Source organism: Mirounga angustirostris, unplaced genomic scaffold, assembly GCF_029215605.1.
Source record: "Mirounga angustirostris isolate CCGP_5_RB_7025 unplaced genomic scaffold, mMirAng1.0.hap1 SCAF_6, whole genome shotgun sequence".
Classification (NCBI taxonomy): Eukaryota; Metazoa; Chordata; class Mammalia; order Carnivora; family Phocidae; genus Mirounga; species Mirounga angustirostris.
In genome coordinates this window covers 103,415,696-103,429,994 of record NW_026991714.1, presented here as the reverse complement: position 1 = coordinate 103,429,994, position 14,299 = coordinate 103,415,696, and the positions used below count along the sequence as shown (strand labels likewise).

The 14,299-nt window shown below is 32.6% G+C and overlaps 1 protein-coding gene and 1 non-coding gene across 7 annotated transcripts in view; one reads left to right on the top strand and one right to left on the bottom strand.

The window, feature by feature from the left end:
• The window catches only part of ADK (adenosine kinase), a 508,350-nt gene that overhangs the window by 288,897 nt on the left and 205,154 nt on the right, over positions 1–14,299 (bottom strand). The gene's annotated exons all lie outside the window — the stretch shown is intronic.
• LOC123847284 (small nucleolar RNA SNORD2) lies at positions 10,927–10,995 on the top strand. Its single transcript, XR_006791521.1, has one exon. It is a non-coding gene; the product is annotated as a small nucleolar RNA SNORD2 (small nucleolar RNA).

Genomic DNA, 14,299 nt, shown 5'->3' with positions numbered 1-14,299 from the left:
GTAAATCACAGGACAATTTCCCAGGCATATTTGTATCTCTGGTGGGCCCACACTTTACCCTGTCTGTATCTATTCTTACAATAAAATAAACAGCAATGAACAATAATCATGTATATTTTTTGCAAAGTAGTATCAAATTACACAGTAACATCAGACAATTAAAATGTATAGAGTTCTTTTAGGAAAAAGATTTACATGCAAATAATTCAAGGAGAATCTTATCAGTAGCTCAATTGTAACATCATCAGAATAAAAATGTTACTGGGCACACACCATGGAATTATATACTTGTTAATCCAATAAACTTGTATTAAGCTCTTATTATATCTAAAGTACTCTATGAGGGAATACAAGCTCAAATAAGACCTTAAGGAGTTCACAGTCTACTGAAGAGGCAGCATGAAAACAATTAAAATACAATGAACATTACAAGAGAGACATGCACAAAACATTCTGAGAGCACCAAGAAGTTTGAGAGTAATGAAAACGTCAAAGAGAAAATGACAAGCTGGTTGTTGAAGGTTGAAGATTTGACCAGGCTGAGAACAAGTAAAAGAAAAGTAAATTACACACAGAGAAAAATACGCGTAAAAACACAGAGGGATACTATGTTCAAAGCTTACTCAGGGAATTAGTAAAGCACAGGGTCCATAATAGCATATTTTATGATAGACTAGTCATCCATAATACTGAAAAGCAGGCTGGAATCCGAGTTACATGATAAAAATGTATTTTAGGTAGACAATTTTGGCAACAATGTTCAGAAAACTAACGAAAAAATGTTGGGAGACAATTCTCCATGGGTCTATCATGTCTCTGTAGGTCTTTATCCAATTTTGTTCTTTTTTTTTTTTTTAAAGCAAACAGCCTTAAAAGATAAAGATAATGACTTTATCTCAGGGTAAAGGTTGGGCAGGTTTCCAGGAAGCACCTTTAAAGATTGGGGTTTCTTAAGTTCAAGATTACTCAACTGTGATATAAACTGCGAACACAACTTCCACCTGGGTCAATCTCCACATTGCCCCTGAGTGACTGGGGAGACAAGCAGAACCAATGGGAATATGAAACTCGCGCTTCCTGCTGTGCCTTGAGAAAAATTCATTTGTCTCTGACACAGTAGGCTCTTGTCTCTGTCAACATCTATGAAACTGTGGAAGACTAATTTGTTAGCTTGCAAGTGGGGTAAAATCCAAGACATTTCACTGTTTTTGACAAAACAAGAAGAGACCAGAGCAGGTCACAGGAAGACCAATTACCAAGCTATGCGGTATTAAGAAACAGAGATCTCAACATTAAGAATTATAAGGAAAGGAGGAAACAGATGTAAGAAACATTTTTTTTTTAACAGGAAAAAAGGACAAGATTTGGGACGATTAAATGTGGGAGGTGTGGAAGAGTGTAGGTTGAGTAGGACTATAATGTCTCTCATTGGATGACTGATGGATGGTTATGTCATTAACAGGAAAAGATAATATAAGAACACAGGAGCAAGTGCAATGTAAAAAGCCATAGAGTTTGAATATACAGAATTAAAAAGATATTAATGCAGAGATACCTACTGGACTATTGCAAATTAGGTTTGTAGTTCCAGAAAGAGGTCAGGAATAGAGAGAAATCACTGAGAATCAGCTACTGAAAAAGATTAAGAAGACCCCTGAAAGACCCTGAGAACCTGTCAGGGTATCCACAACGTCAACTTTTTAAATTTTCAATTTTCACACTATTGAGATGTTATTTGCATTTTTACTATGTTGACATTTGCTTTCATACTGCAAATTCAATATGAAACTGCTAGTCCCTAAGAACAAAAAAGGGCAGTGGAACCAAGTTGTAGTAGTAGTCATCAAATTTAACACAACCTTGTGCTCATAAGATACCAACTAAATTTAAGAATATTTTGGAGAAGCAGCAAAAATCATTTATTTTTATTAAACAATGACCTTTAAATACACATTTTTTAAAAAATTCTCTTTGTATGAATGAAGTACAATGGTTTCCTGAGGAAAAGCACTTATGCAGTTAGTTGAGTTTCTACATGAGCTGCTCTTTTTATTAAAAAAAAAAACAAAAAACCTTTTTATTTGAAAACAATGATTGACAAACAAATGATAGTTATTCAGACTTGGGTATTTGGCAGACATTTTCTTGAAAACGAAAAAAAAGGAAGACTGTCACTTAAAAAAAATAACTGTCAGGAATATTGCTAATAATAAAATTTGAGCTTTCAACTGAAAATTGTAATTGTGTAAAACTCATATACACCACCTTGAGATTCCCAATACATAAAAGGCCATTTTCTTGAGATGGGTAGTGATATTGACAAATGAGACATTTTACATTTGCAAGATGTGCATAATAAACAAAAACTTTGCAAAGGACCAATGCACCTCAGTAAAAGTCACGTATGGACAGAAGAGTTAAATAGACCAAAGGACTTCCTTTTTTTTTTATTAAAGATTTTTATTTATTTATTTGACAGAGAGAGACACAGTGAGAGAGGGAACACAAGCAGGGGGAGTGGGAGAGGGAGAAGCAGGAGAGGGAGAAGCAGGCTTTCCGCAGAGCAGGGAGCCCAACATGGGGCTCGATCCCAGGACCCCGGGATCATGACCTGAGCCGAAGGCAGACGCCCAATGACTGAGCCACCCAGGCACCCCCAAAGGACTTTTTTTTTAAACATACAGCTTTGTTGAGATACAGTCCACATACAATTCATATTTAAAGTGCACAATTTAATGGCATCTAGTATATTCAGAGTTGTTCAAACATCACTACATTAATTTTAGAATATTTTCAACACCTCCAAAGAACCCCTTAACACTTAGTTGTCACACCCAAACCCTTGTACCCAGAAGCCCTGGGCAACCACTAATGTATCTTCTGTTGGCATAAATATGCATATGCAGGACATTTCACAGAGATGGAATCATAAAATATATGGGCTTTTGTAAATGGCTTCTTTCATCTAACATAATGTTTTCAGGGTTCTTCCATATTGTGGCATGAATCAGTGCTTCATTTCTTTTTATAGCCAATATTTTATCAAATGGATACTACACATTCTACTTATCCATTCATCAGTTGATGGGCACTGGTTGTTTTCACTTTTCTGCTATTATGACAAATACTGCTATGAACATTCATGTATAAGATTTTATGCACATACCTGTTCTCATTTCTCTTGGGTATATTCCAGAATTGCTGGGTCATACAGTAACTGTATCTTTAGCCTTCTGAAGAAATGCCAGACTATATCTCAAAGCAGCTGCACTATTTTTTTGTTGGTTTTTAAAGATTTATTTTTTTATTTACTTTAGAGAAAGAGAGTGCATGTGTGAGTGGGGGAAGGGGCAAAGAGAGAGCAGATTCCCCATCCCACGACCCATGAGACCATGACCCAAGGCAAAACCAAGAGTGGGATGCTTAACGACTGAGCCACCCAGGTGACCCACAGCTGCACTATTTTAAAACCCCACCAGCACAGTTTTCAACATCCTACCCAAAATTTTGGTATATGGTGTGAGGTAGGGATACAACTCAATTTTTTTGTATGTAAATACCTCATTTTCTCAGCATCATTTGTTGAAAAGGCCATTTTTTTCTTTATTGGACTATCTTGATATCCTTGTCAAAAATTAACTGACCAAGAATGGATGAATTGCTGGACTCTTAAATCTATGACAACTAAATTTGACAAAGGCACAAAAGTAATTCACTGGGGAAAGAACAGCTTTTTCAACAAATGATGCTAGAATTACTGGATAGTCATACACAAGAAAAAAAAAATCTTCAGCCCATTCTTTATAATATAAACAAAAATACTTCAAAATGGATCAAAATCTAAATGTAAAATCTGAAACTATAAAAATTCCAGAAAATGGGAGAAAATCTCCGTGATCCTGAATTGACTTGGATCAATACATTTTTAAATATAGATTTAAAATAGATCACTGACATTAACTAAATGCTAGTGGTATAACTTTTTATCTTGGTCACTTAGTATTTCATACATAGATACATCATAATGACTGTAATTTCTCCCCTGTTGTTGAACATTTAGATTATATTCAATTTTCTAAATTACAAATACTGTAAATACCGGCTTCATATATTCAATATTACTTATGCACATAGCTTAACTATTTTTATCAGATAGATACCTAAACTAGGAATTACTGGGTCAAAGATTATGTGCATGTTAAATTTGTAAAGCTACTGCCAAATTGCTCTACCATAAGGTATATCTTACAGAAGAGTACAAAAGGGTATGAAAGAGTTCTTTGCTTTATATCTCTCCTAACACTGAATTCTAATCAGTTTATTTTTAACAATGTGACAACAAATATGGTAATTTTTATTTTAACTTGTATTTTTTATTGTTAATTAAGGTGAGGAGCTTTTCATTTACTTATAAATAATTCATATTTCTTATATAAATTGAATTACTCATCATATCTTTTGTTTACTTTTCAGTTGGGTTTTTTTTTTCTTCTTCTTAATGATGCCAAGAATCCAAGAATCTGTTTTCATATTAGGGACATACTACCTCTTCGATGCATTTTGCAAATATTTTCCTTGTTTCTTTTCATCTTTATTTTCTTTCACCTAAAATCTTTTTGGCCTTTTAATGTATTTTGTATCTTTATAATTTATGAGATTAGAAACAATAAAAATTGACAGAGAAAGGTAAGCCAGTAAAGAGTACAGAGAAAGGACATCAAAGAGTTAATAAGCAAAGAACGAAGAGTGTCATTTTTTCCTGAAAGATAATGAAAGAAAGTTCAGTTTCAAAATTGAGGGAATAATCAACAAATTAAACAACCTCAAGAGGGTCAATTAGGATCCAGATTTTTAAACAGTCATTGGATTTGACAATTATATTATTAGTGACCTTTGTAAAAAAACATGTTTCCAAAGAGAGGTAAGATTGGGTGTTATATTCAACTAATGAATCGCTGAACACCACATCAAAAACTAATGATGTGCTATATGCTGGCTAATTGAACATAATAATTTAAAAAAAATTGAGATCCCAGATTGCAGTTATTGAATAAACAATGAGTTGGGAAGTGGAGTAGTGGTGATAACATATGTATAGTACTGGGGTGCCTGGGTGGCTCAGTCGATTAGGGGTCAGACTCTTGATTTCCACTCAGGTCATGATCTCAGGGTTCTGAGATAGAGCCCGACTTTGGGCTCTGCACTCAGCAGAGACTCTGCTTAGGATTCTCTTTCTCTCTCCTTTTGCCCCACATATCTCTAAAATAAATAAATAAATCTTAAAAAAAAATTTTTTTATAGTATGCTGTCTATACATCTGGTAGTGAAGGGAAAGGGGGATAAGAGTTTGAGGTTCTAGAGAATGAAAAAGACAACGGCATAGAGTTAAAAAGACACAATTATACAAACAAGTTTGAAGACAACAGGGAGAGAAGGCGAAGAAGTTGAAACCTGATGATTTCTATTATATTTACAGAGTTGGATATGAAGTTGCTTGATATGATATACAGCATGTAGACATGATAGAGAGGGTAGGGTAAGAGGATACAGGAAATAAAGATTTGAACAAATACATAGAAAAATGACAATTGGAGAAGAAACGGAAAGTACTATAGATGCAGACATGTGTCACTCCCTTATAATGCCTAGAACAATGTGTTGTACATAGATGGGACTCATTGAATGGGTTTAAAATTTAATTTTAGATAATTAAAAAATATACATGCTTTAGGAAATTTAGTTTTTATATATAAATTTTATGTAACAAGTATTCTAATATAAGTACACTGTGATGTGATTTCTCAAGAATAAAAAATTATTCTATTTATTTAATTTCTATAGAAGTACATAAAAAATTCAGATTAAGGGGTTGGCAATTTGATGAAGTGAAAGCAACTGAATTTTATATTTAAAACACAGCATGAAAGATTTGCAAATGTCACTACAAGTGGAATGTTTAAAATTTTTCTAGGCACTTAATAAATAATAATATTTTAAATATATATACAACCCAAGAAATAAGAAAAATGTTAAATATTATAAAATGTAAGAATAATAATGAATTAGTCAAGTTTCTATCTAAACTATATTACCAGGAGTAACTGTCAAATCATTTCTAAAATAAAAGGAAAAGTAAAAAGTACTAAAATTGTTAATCAATGGTAAAGCTTGTATCTAAACAGAGTTAGAATGAATACTTAACTAAATGTATTCAGCTATTAAGTGTATTCAGCTACTAACGGTACTCTGAAAATGATTTTTTAATTAATAAACTAACAACAAGGGGGAAATTAGGTAAGGGCTACAAGGGAACTCTCTGTACTACCTTTGAAATGTTTCTGTAAACCTAAAATTATTCCAAATAATGAGTTTATTTTTAAAAACTAAAAATTAATTTTTTTAATTTTTTACTTTAAAATAATTTTATACCTAAAGAAAAGTTGCAGAAATAATACAGAGAATTCCCATACACCTTTTACAAAGCTTACCCTAATATTAGCATGTTATATAATGAATATTATCAAAATCTTGGGATTGCTTTCACATTTTGAAGTGCTTATCCTGCATATCATAAAAAAATCTCTGTGTCATAAAGCAGTATTTTTACTGCAAAATTTCTTTGACACGGTTTGTTCTACTCACTCAGGTGATTAAAAGAACACATTTCTATTTGCAAGCAGAGTAAAACAAAGTAGTGTTTTCACCTATCAATTATATTCCTCAACTTTCTAGAATGTATTACTATTTTGGAAATGAGTATCCTTCAAGTGGATGAATAATAAAATATTTATTGAAAATTATATGACATATTAATTTTCAAAAGAATTTCTAGAAAGCAATCTACAATTTTCAAAAATGTTACAGGATGAGCTAAGTGAGGGTTTGAAGACCAAGAATCTGTATAAGGACCCATCTGTATAATATTATTATGATTTTCACCTAGTAGTCTCAATATCCAAGGTATGAAAGAGTGGTGGATGGTAAGTTAGACTGACCTAGAATTGGTGGATAGGCATTGTGAAATAAAAGGACATAAAAATTGAGAGAAAAACTTAAGTGAGGTCAGATGAATGACAGATTTGAAGGGAGTGAAACTTAGAGGTACAAGAGGTAGGAGAATTCTATGCAAAGAACTGAAATTATATAAGAAAAGTCAGAAAAAGATTACAAAGGATGAGAAGCTTTAGTCAGACAATAGAATATTAGAACGTTAGATTTCATAAATAGAACTGTAAGGGATGATGATATACAGCATGTAGACATGATAGAGTGGGGCTGAAAAAGAATGAAGTTCAACAAACCCTGAAATTAGGATGATTATTGGGTTACAACAATGAAGTCAGGCGACCATCAATTAGATTATTCCATACCTTTGCAGCTTGGGAATCCTTGATAGATACCTATATAAGTCACAATTAAATTCACTTAAACATCTTTAGACTATAAAGATATAAAAATTATTAAAATGTTCATTTTATCTGGCTTCTGTTGGACCCAAATAAATAACACAATTAAAAAAAAAAAAAGACTGCCAAAGAAGAAATGTTAAATTATCTTCAGAAGGGAGTATTAGAGCAGGATTGTCATTTCACAACAGTTTTTTTCTTTTTTTTTTTTTAAAGATTTTATTTATTTGACAGAGAGAGACACACAGCAAGAGAGGGAACACAAGCAGGGAGAGTAGGAGAGGGAGAGGGAGAAGCAAGCTTCCCACAGAGCAGGGAGCCCGATGTGGGGCTCAATCCCAGGACCCCGGGATCATGACCTGAGCCGAAGGCAGACACTCAATGACTGAGCCACCCAGGCGCCCCTTTCCTAGTTTTTCAAATAATGCCTACTATTATTAACTTGAACTGGAAGTAATATAGTTATTCATAAAAGTTTTATTTCTTCAAAAAGTAAAATCAGTGATTTGAAATATTTTAAAATTCAAGAAATGTATTCCAAACCAATGCTATAAAGAAATATTAAGCATTCAATAAATGCCTACTAACTCAGCATGGAAGGATCTGAAGTACATGTAAAAATCATGCTGAGATTTAATATAAAGTCATTGTTCTGAAGAGAGCAAGAAAAAACAATGACTGAGACTATAACTGATATGAAAATATGAGTGGAATTTTTATTAAAATAAAAAGTACTGATTATCAGAAATGTCCCATTTATTAGACAGAGTTAGGATTTAAATAACAATAACAAGTGATCATATAGGCACTAAGTAACAAAAAATATAGTAAAAAATACAGACAACTACTACTTCCAAAATTTTAAGTCTTCATTTAGTTCAGTTTTAACAGCTGTAAACACTATATGGACCCCTGGGAGTCAACTAGTATCAAAAATTACAAGTTATTAACAGACACACAAAAAAGTTTATTATTCAGAGAAACTACTACTTTGTAAGGTCCATAAAAAAAAATATTTCAATTCCAGGATAATTCATTACTCATTTCTAAGAAATAACTGGTACACAGTGGAGATTCCTTGATAGCCAAGACATGTACATAAATAAAGCATGTAATTAAATGAATGTATAAATTCTCTCTTGCAAAAAAAATCTCTTTCATACACTGATTATCAATGGATATGTCAGCATTATGGCTAAACCTCCCAGCTTTTCCTGAATATAAGTAAACAATAAATATACATCTTTTCAAAGTGCATATGTTAGAAATCTAAACCATTTCAGAAAGTTGAGGGGAATTGACTATTTTTTGGTGTGAGTGGGGCAGCAAACTTTAGATTATGATTTTTCTAATATATAAACATGACTGATTTTACATTTTTTCCAAACCCCAAATTTGCAACTACTAATACACACATTTCATTGTGAATTTTTCATTATAATAACCATGAAAGACTATGGACGCAAACAATGAATCATAGAACACTACATCAAAAACTAATGATGTAATGTATGGTGATTAACATAACATAATAAAAAAAATAATATATTGTTTGAAAAGGAAACATTATGATTAAAAATGTACTAGATGATCAGTAAAGCTACCCTGAAACTAACAGTTTACCACACCTCCACAATAAAAATTGCAAGGATATTCTGAAATACCTCAACATTACTCTATATGATCTTTGCAACTATTAATCAAAGATTCTTAATAATAAATAATTCTTAAATATTTTCTATCCTAAACATGCATATCCCAAACTCATTTCTAACCATAATCTATTGAACCAATTGTTTATCAGAAGAAATTGAAGGGGGCGCCTGGGTGGCTCAGTCGTTAAGCGTCTGCCTTCGGCTCAGGTCATGATCTCAGGGTCCTGGGTTCGAGTCCCGCATCGGGCTCCCTGCTCCGCGGGGAGCCTGCTTCTCCCTCTCCCACTCCCCCTGCTTGTGTTCCCTCTCTCGCTGTGTCTCTCTCTGTCAAATAAATAAATAAAATCTTTAAAAAAATAAAATAAAATAAATTGAAGAAAAAAGTTCAAAGATGTTGCTCAGATTCTGGAGTGCTAGGACAAGCACCGTGGTAGGCAAATGTATTTTAACAAGTAAACAAGTTGGTCAAGCCTATGAATACTTAAGCTAGATCTGGTTTTCAAAGAAATAATGCTAACTGGTATCAAATAATTTTACTACACTCACTAACTTTTGTTTAATGATGTTCAGTCATTTTTACAGATTATCTTCTGATTAAAAATTCAGTTGACTTCAGACAACCCATTTAGTGTAACATGGTCACAAATTCCCTTAATTTTTCTGTTTGTTGATTTAATAGCTTTACAGAGGCTTAAATGATGGAAAACTATTTGTAAAAATTTAAGATAAAAAATTATGTAAGTTTTGACCTAGGTATATATCCAATGTACAATTAATCAATTTTTTCTTTTTTGGATCATTCTACTGGTTATGTATCTTAGAAATCTGTCCACTTAATTTCATTCGGTAATGTTTTATAGTTTTAAGTATACAAGTCTCATATATTTTTTGTCAGATTTGTCCCTGTATTATTGATGTTATGGTAAACACTGCTTTTTGTTAAATTTCAAATTTTTTATTGCTAGAGAAAAATTGAAAATACTGATCTTGAATCCTGTAAATGTGCTAAAGTCAATTATTAGCTCTAGGACCTTTTTGTAGATTCTACAGGATAATGTACATAGATGATCATATCATTGGTGAATAATGACAGATTTACTTCTGCTTTTCTAATCTATATGCTTTTCTTTTTATTGCCTAACAACTCTGTCTGGAACCTCCACGACAATGTTAAATAGAAGTGGTGAAAGCATTCAGCCTTTCAACAACAAATACAATGTTACCATTGGTTCTTCATAGATGCTTTCTGTCAGGCTGGGGGTTCCCCAATATTCCCAGTCTGCAGAGTGATTCTATGAGGAATCAATGTTAGATTTTGTCAAAGGCTTTTTCTGCATCTAAGACGTCACCATATAGCTTTTCTTTCATTATTTCAGGTGGGAGGATAAATCCAATATCTTACTCTGTCAGAAAGAGGAGCCTCAAATTCCTTTAGTTTTGGATAATGAAAAATACACTTTGATTCACTGAATGTAGTCAAGTATACAAATATATAGCTCATAATTATTAAAGATCTGTTTCTAACTCATCTATTAATAAATTAGCAATCCCTCAGATAAAGTGACTAAACTCAGTTTAAATATTGTTACCAATATCCTATAGCAAAATATAGTATTATATTCCAATATATAGTATAATGAGCAGTAATAACATTTCAGGCAGAAATCTGAAGCAGACCAATGAATTCTGGCAGAGTTACTAAGTATAAATATGAAGTCCACTTAAATCAACCGCAGTTATCATGGTTATGTTAGAAGCATGTGATGTGAGATATTAAGAGATGAATGATGCATAGCCTGATTTAATGTCAGTAAATGTTCACAAAAAAGTAAATCAAGAAATATTAAGTTTAAAAAGAAAGACTTTAGTGAAATGATGGCAATCATCTTTCAGGACTGACCTGAAATGAAGAGAATACTCATTGCTGAGCACTTGATTATTTGGACATAATTAATTAATGTTCCAAACAGAATACATGCTGTGAGCAAGAAGTTGTGGTTTGATGTGAGGTCGGTTAAATTAAACAAAAAAAAAGAGAGAGAGAGAGAGACACTTCAAAAGGTCAATGAGATTAGCCTCCTTGGCTCTAATTTCTGAATACAGAACCATTGCTCCTAGGGGAAATAAAGGGTTAGGTTCCTGCAATGCCTTGGTTACATTCTTTGTCAACAAGTTAGTATCACTACATAACTGTTTTTTGTGTCTTTTTGTTTAGAGAGACATTATTTTATTTATATTTATATACACACATATAAAAAAGCTGAGCCACCCAGGTGCCCCTATCAGTGGTTTTAAATCAGTGGTTCTTAACCATTTTTGAAGTCTTGGATTTTTTTTGAGAATATGATAAAAGTTAAGTATCCTCCAGAAAATCACACATTAAAAAATTATGATTTTAATGGATTTATGGACCTCCAATAGGTCCATAAACAGACCTCCATTCTAAATGATAACCCCTGAATCATGGTTTAAAAATGCCAGCTTTAAAGGTTATAGGCAGGGGTGCCTGGATGGCTCAGTCATTAAGCGTCTGCCTTCGGCTCAGGTCATGATCCCAGGGTCCTGGGATGGAGCCTGCATCAGGATCCCTGCTCAGCAGGAAACCTACTTCTCCCTCTCCCACTCCCCCTGCTTGTGTTCCCTCTCTCTCTGTCTCTCTCTCTGTCAAATAAATAAATAAAATGTTTAAAAAAAAAAGGTTATAGGAAAATTTTTAAAGCATTCATTGATAACTATTTCAGATTTCAACTAATGCTTAAATCTTCATATTTACAAAATAGCCATCATTATACCTATCAGCTTACATTTTCTGAATGCATATTACAATAATGATTATAGCTTATCAGCTAGGTATAATATACAGTGTCATAGAACATAAAATGCATTTGCAGTTTTCACTCTTTCCAAAACAAGTTTTCCTTGCCTTTCTTGCAGAATTACTATTTTTAAAAAATCTACAGAATATAACCAGAGAAGCAATACATAAACTAATTTGGAGAGCTCTTCATGCTTCTTAAAACACTCCAGTTTGGGGACATGAACATATAAAGTGTGAAGTTTCATAGCACATCGATATTTGTATCAACTTTATAATTTTATTTGGTTCTCTACATATGAAATATCTAAAAATATTGATTGTAATCCAGTATCCCTTCACTCTCAAAGAAAAAGTTTGACTGCCAAAACCACTTTCATTTAAAAATTTTATTTTCAAAAACAATTTTATATCTGTTTTACAACTGACACATTAACTTGGTAAATGTTTGTAAAGTACTAACAAGAAAGCAAGTGGTATTTTTTTTTAAAAAGAGAACAACAGAGAAAACAAATATCAGCAATTACTTCAGCATTAACCAATAACAGTTAACCAACAAAGGAAATTATACCTTTTCCATAATTATATATTAAGGTATGAAGAACTGCTAAGTGGAAATGTTCTATATTAAAAATTTCAAATGGTACTGCATATTTAGTATGAAGACTAAAAAATAACTTACTGCATTTTAAGTACAGAGGGTTCAGACATTGAGAACACTTCTTAATGGCTAAAATGATTGCTTAGTAGGAGAAGTTGAGAAGTTGTCTCCCGATAAAGGGATAGGAGACCGGGCAGGGGTCTGAAGATAGGAATTATTCACGTAAATTCTGAAGAAAATAAGAAAGGTGACTAAAAGCAAACAAAAGAATTGAAAAAAGGTTGACGGCCCAACTTCGTCTGAAAACTTGGGTTATTCTGCCTCTGTACAAACAGCATGATTTTATGCAAGTTTCTATCCATCATTTATTCTGTTATCATCTTGATTTCTTCTGGCATGATATGCAATTTGGAGTAACTGTGATTCAGAATATCCTAAGTAACCAGTCAATATTTACAAATTATGTATGTTGCTATTTTTTTCATAATTATCCATGTCAGACAGTTCTAGCTATACTTCAGGAAATGTGGCTATATTTATGAATGAATATGTAGAGATGTAGTATCGTAATAAGTGTTTGTTGATGATAGCTTATGTAAAACAAGAATACCGTCATCTTTCTCACATAGCCAAACACAGGATAAAGAATTCCTAGCTCTGGGAATGAAACGTTTAGTCTATTTCTTATCTCCTACTATGAAATATATATAATGCAAATTATATATACATTTAAGTGGGTTTGAAGGGGTTTTTAATATAAAATTATATTAGTAAAGGACTAATCCATATGTTTTTGCATAAACTATTTTATATTCTCTCTATAAATAAAAATTTGAAATAAATGGACAATAGGTTTGTATTAGACACAGATGTTAATGTTAAATCAACTGTTCTATACATCACACAGAAACCTATGTTAATGCTAAATGAAGAAATTTCCCTTAAATGTTCCACAAGGTCAACTTACATTATGAGTTACTCCTTAAAACACAGGATTAATAAATAATACCCAAAGTATTTCATAAACCCTGTCATTTGAAATCAATATTTATGGATATGAGGCAATTCCATAACAAGTAATACAGAGACACTCTAATTTTGCCTCTGTCACAATTATGAGATAGATTTAGTTTTTAAACTTTTATTATAAATAAATGATAAATTAAGTCTAGTTTTTTAGTTTGCATTATAAATCTAACTATTGAGAAATATGTTAACTTCAAAAATTCTAGTATTATTTTTATTCTCGGCATGAAGTAGATTCTTTTAATGAATTATTATTAAAGGTGATTATACTTATTTGTAAGTGTATTATGAAATATATGTATATATTTATACAAAATTTTACCCATATAAATAGAATTTCACCTCTAGATATCCCAATCTCAGCCTACCACCTTTTTTTAGTTTAACATATGGGGTGGAGGGCGCCTGAGTGGCTCAGTTGGTTAAGCGACTGCCTTCGGCTCAGGTCATGATCCCAGAGTCCTGGGATCGAGTCCCGCATCGGGCTCCCTGCTCGGCAGGGAGTCTGCTTCTCCCTCTGCCCCTCCCCCTCCCATGCTCTCTCTATCTCATTCTCTCTCTCAAATAAATAAATAAAATCTTAAAAAAAAAACATATAGGGGTGGAGAGAAAAATATTCAGAGTCAGAGATCATAAACGTGCAAATGTGATAGAATGATTATGTTATCTGCTTATGCCAAATTCTAGTCATTAGCACTGTATTTCCTAGGTATGTTATCCACCTATGTAAGGCTTTAAGGCCGAACTGCAGTTCTGCTACTTACTAACTGCACAGCCCTGCACTTCTTATAAACAA